General features: G+C 45.1%; 1 long non-coding RNA gene across 1 annotated transcript; it reads left to right on the top strand.

The window, feature by feature from the left end:
- Nucleotides 1-1,237: 1,237 nt before the first annotated feature.
- On the top strand, nucleotides 1,238-3,968 carry LOC119304367. Its single transcript, XR_005148221.1, has 4 exons — nucleotides 1,238-3,224; nucleotides 3,322-3,423; nucleotides 3,580-3,768; nucleotides 3,913-3,968. It is a non-coding gene; the product is annotated as an uncharacterized LOC119304367 (long non-coding RNA).
- The last annotated feature ends 1,181 nt before the right edge of the window (nucleotides 3,969-5,149 follow it).

Below are 5,149 nucleotides of genomic sequence, written 5' to 3' on the forward strand. Positions count from 1 at the left end.
TGTGATTATCCAGTGGTACAGTACGCAGATGACACGATCCTGGTGATGCCTGCCTGTTCTGATCAAGCTGCTCGAATGAAATCCATCCTGGTGGATTACGCTACCTCTGTGGGGCTGCGGATCAATTTTCATAAGTCCACCTTGATACCTATCAATCTGGACCCGCAGCGAGCGGGAGAGCTTGCACATATCTTCGGTTGCACGGTTGGCTCCCTCCCCTTCGCCTATCTTGGCCTCCCCATGGGCACCACGAGGCCGTCACTGCTGGAACTCATGCCAATGGTGCATGGGGTGGAGAGAAAACTATCCACTGCCCTGTATTTGATGTCGTCCAAGGCCAAGCTCACATTGGTCAATTCAACCATCACTTCGATGCTGATTTACGCCATGTGCACGATCAAGCTTCGTACGAAGGTAGTCGAGCATCTTGATAAGCTGCGCAGGTATTGCTTGTGGGCCAAGAATACTGATGATGGGGTCAAAAACAATTCTCTTGCGGCATGGGAGCTGGTTTGTCGACCCAAGGGTAAGGGTGGACTTGGTGTGATTGATGTCAAAACCCAGAACATGGCCCTGCTCCTCAAACACCTCTTCAAGTTCTATAATCGGGAAGATGTCCCCTGGGTGACGTTGATCTGGGATGCTTACTACACGAACAAAGTGCCTCATATGATGAACCCGGTTGGTTCTTTCTGGTGGTGGGATGTCATGCAACTCAGCGACGTATTCCGTGGGATCACCAGGGTCATAGTAGGGAATGGTTCATCTTCCCTGTTTTGGGAAGACGCCTGGTTTAGTGATGATCGAGACGCCCCGCTGATGGAGATCTTCTCCAGAGGCTTCTCCTTCTGCACTAATGAGGACGTGTCTGTGGGTGGTGCGCTCGAGGCCACAAATCAACGTCCCGCTGATGGCGAGCAGCAATGTTCTGAGGGAGGCCAAGCCACTGGATGCTGTTGCGATCCTGTGGTACAGATGGGTGCCTGTGCTGCAGGCTGGAGTGTCGTGCTACAAGTCTGGCGCGATGCCCTCCACGCATTGCTGCATGCCAGCAGCCGAGATACTCCACAGAGGCGCTTGTGCTGTAAGAGGTGACCATCAGTGCTTCAAGGTTTGCCGCTGGTGCTGCATGGACTGCCGCAAGAGGGCGCCGGCGGCGATGCCACATGCTGTTGCAGGGTGGTCGCAAGCAGTGCTACAAGGGGCGCTCGATGTCTGCTGCAAGGGAGCAGTTGGTGGCTGCTGTTCTCGCCGGAGTTGTGCGTCGTCGCTAGCCCATGCGCCCCCCTGTGCGATGGGGGGAAGCAGTGTGGGGCTGGGGACTTTCGTTGTGTTTGCATCACGCAGGGTTGCTGCTGAGCCATGAGGGTGGGGGGCAATGCAGCGTGATCTGACGGTTATACAAAATGCAATCCAACAATGCGCAGGCGCCACAAGTAAAAGATGAACGGTTGTCTCAAAACAAAACAAAAAAGTAAAAGATCAACGGAAGCATTTTCTCAGTCAAGAAAAAGCAGAAAAGAATGGGTCCTCTGGAGCACAATTGCACAAACCCCCCACTCTAAATAAAATGCACAACTTTCTTGAATACCAAATGGTGGCCTTGCTGCCATGCATGGTAGCTGCACGTAACAGTTTGGATTCAGACAGAGTAGAATTGTGATTATGAGATGGACCCATTGTCCTTTATAGCTCGTTTGGATCCACTATAATTGGACACAATTCCTTCCATGAACCGAGAATTTAAACTACCCCTTGGTGAAGTACTCCTATTAAAAGAACAGGCGACACTTTGGACATGGATACGATCTCCAACATGCAATTTCATCATTACTTTCGAAATCAATATGATAGTATGAAATGAAAATTATGAAAACATGGTTTGTGAGCCATGCCATCTTACAATATCATTTTCACTTGCCTATGTAAGTTGGACTACATCATTTTCTAAAACGGTCATGTATTTCTGAACAGAGTATTAACAGATGCTCAACAATGTATGAATGTAGTTACTCTTGCAATTATCATTTAAAATTCTGCAGGCCATATTTTGTACTCTAGGGACAGCTTATCACACCCTAGGTGCTTTGTTACCACGAAGTTTCGGCACTTCGCAGTTTGAACTGGTTTCCACTAGAACCAAAAAATTATTGAATGTAACAAGTGTGCCAATTACTCCGGTCCTCGGGAAAGAATAGTATAAAGCAAATGCCATTTATAGTATAAAGCAAAAAATATTTTTATATATGCCAAGTATCTCTATTTAGAGACATTAAAACTATGCAGTTTTCCAGCCCTCTCAGGCCATTGGCGTTAACAGTCGTTGGATCCTTAGTTTGGTGCATTTGTGGCCGTCAGATTTGCTCTCGATCGCCCTTAATCAGCCCCAGTTTGCTGTGATCGAGCGCCAACAGTTATGGGCCGCTGCTCTGGTCGCATTTTTCCGCTTCTATGGTAAACTCGGCCTAATGGGCCTTTGCACACTTCCGGGCCTCTACCAGCGTAAGTGTTTTTTTTTCAAAACAAAAAAAATGGTGTCGATCGGCGGAGTCACGTGCCTCCCATCCCTTCGCCTGGCGGCCTCCTGAGGCTACCGACTTGGGTGACCGCGGATGCCGGGCCAGAGCAACGGATCCATGGAGACTGCGCTGGTTCAGGCAGCGCCTCGCCTGGGGTCCGCTCGATTTAATCGACCCGTTGTGTTGCACGGCGCGGCAGGATGGTCTGTTGCAGAAAACATGGCATGCGCCCTTTGAAGTTCTATCGCCAACCCGACGATGATTGATTGAGAGTTTAATCAGTCATTACTACCAATCGGTGCGCGAGCTGCTGGTTACTGTAGGTCAGTTACAATTGGTATTCATAATTTTTATTCAATATATGGACGCCCATATAATCCCAACCTTTCCACTGCATGTTCCGCAAATCATTCTCTACCAACTATGGGTGATTTTTAGGTCTACAATTCATTCCAATTCTCTCTCCTTCCTGCATCTCCTCTTCCCCCAATTCTTCATCTTTAGAATTTGATTTGTTTATGATGTTCTTTGTGCTGACAAAAAAAAATGCAGGTTCTGTACACGGACAAATTCGAGCAACATACTTTCTGTTCTTGTTGCATCCTACTCACCTAGGACATCACCTTTCCTGATTGACTTCTGGATCGAATTGAAACTGGGATGTTGGGTTTCTTGATTTTCTCATGACAGTCGTTTTCCTGCCAGGTTAGCAGGCACATTAGTTTCGTGTTCCCTCTGAGAGACCCATTATATCATCGAAGGGTGTCGAATTCCAGGGTCATATTCTTATTGTTTCCTTCAGATCTTATATTTGCCAAGACCTGCGTGCGGTGAGATCAGTCATGGATGGTTTCAGTCTATGCATCTTCACGGCTGGGAGCATGAAAAACCTTCACTACGAAAGGTATTCAAGAACAGCGGTGTTAAACTGTTAATCGCAGGAATTAGGCGAACTGGTTAGTTTGTCGTGCGAACACATGGAAAACTAAGCGGCCTTTTTTATGACAATTACAAACAAGCAAAAAAAAAGGTAACATTTCCTTCCTTATTTTTTATCCAGGATGGAGAAACTCAAAGTACTGATGGGACACAGTAGGTGTCCGGTTTGGTCGAAGCTCTGATTTATACGATAGACGGTGCGTGGGAGAAACAGAAAGATTGAAATCTGTAGATAGCTTTGGCAGATGAAGCTGACTTGCACTCGCCAGTTGTGTTACCAAATGCCATGCCATATATTCTATTTTTTCTGGTGAGAATTACTCTGAATGTACATGGAGTAAATTACTAATGATGCGAGTTATTCTGAATATATATGTTGTGAACATTAAGAAATATCCTTTGATTTTGCGTTCACAATGAAGAAATATCCTGTAAACTAATAGATGGTTGGTAGTTTTGTAGGCTTACTGCGCCCTGATTCTTCAAGAGGAGTTCATGTGTGCTATTAAGACAACATATTGTAGATCTGTAAGCAAATATTACAAGCACATTTAAACAGGAAACTACTATAATGGCTTACCTCCTACACATATGTGTACATGCAGCTACAGGGAAGTCAAAGCAGGTCGTGACATGTTTGTCCAACGAAGTCTAACACACATAGAATTCAGGCTAAGAAGACGAGTAGGTCACACATGAAAATGTTGGTGAAGGACTTTTACAGATCATTTATCCATAAGGCTCTACCAACTTCACAATACATAGTTCAGTTCATGCCAAATTGCAAATCTAACTTGCAGGGTTTTTGTCTCCATATATTTTACAAAATATCCTATATAACTAGCATGTTTCGTTTCTTCGTATACATATAAAAGTTCCTACTCCTACCATTATATATAAAAAAATGGACGGGCGCCGGCATGATCTAGTAATCCTATAAAGCGGATCGTGTATGGTTTTTAGGTCGCAGAAAATGGCTGGTAACACCAGATTATTCCAGAGAAAAGAATCTAGCCACAGTCTAGTAGAGCCTGACTATGATCAAGCCACATCATTTAAATGCAGTACGTACACCTATAAGTCAAAAGATCAGAAACTACAAACTATAAATCAACCCTTAGTAAAATCAAGTTTTTTGTAATTCCTCAAATCCACATAGCATCCCACATAACTACACATGTAATAATATAGTTTATTTGAAAACCTAAACTAGCAAGCATACTGGAAAAAAACTATTTTTTTTTTTTTGAGAATTCTCGCCTGCTTTATTTATTCAGAAGCAATTGTCATAGGTACAAGATCGGGATCATGAGGATTGCCCAACCAAACATGTCTACCTATATCTAGGTTGCAAGCAAATTTGGCGAGATTATGAGCTTCAAAATTGAAGTTCCTACGCTCGAAAACAAAAGAGCAAGTAATAAAACTATTACAATGGTTCATTATTTCATGCACCAACGATGCATTGGGGCCAATGTTTTCAAGTCGATGAGTCGATGGGTCGCTCGGAGGGGGCGACTCTAGACTAGTCGTGACTAGTCTAGACTCACGGTCGACGAGTCGACATGGCGACGAGTCGACGTGAGTTAAGCAGCAGGCAGTCAGGGGAGGAGCACAAGTGCACAGCAGCAGCAGCAACCAGGGGAGGAGGGAGGAGCACACCACCAGCAGCAGTAACCAGGGCCAACTGA

This window comes from Triticum dicoccoides, chromosome 1B (assembly GCF_002162155.2).
Source record: "Triticum dicoccoides isolate Atlit2015 ecotype Zavitan chromosome 1B, WEW_v2.0, whole genome shotgun sequence".
NCBI lineage: Eukaryota > Viridiplantae > Streptophyta > Magnoliopsida > Poales > Poaceae > Triticum > Triticum dicoccoides.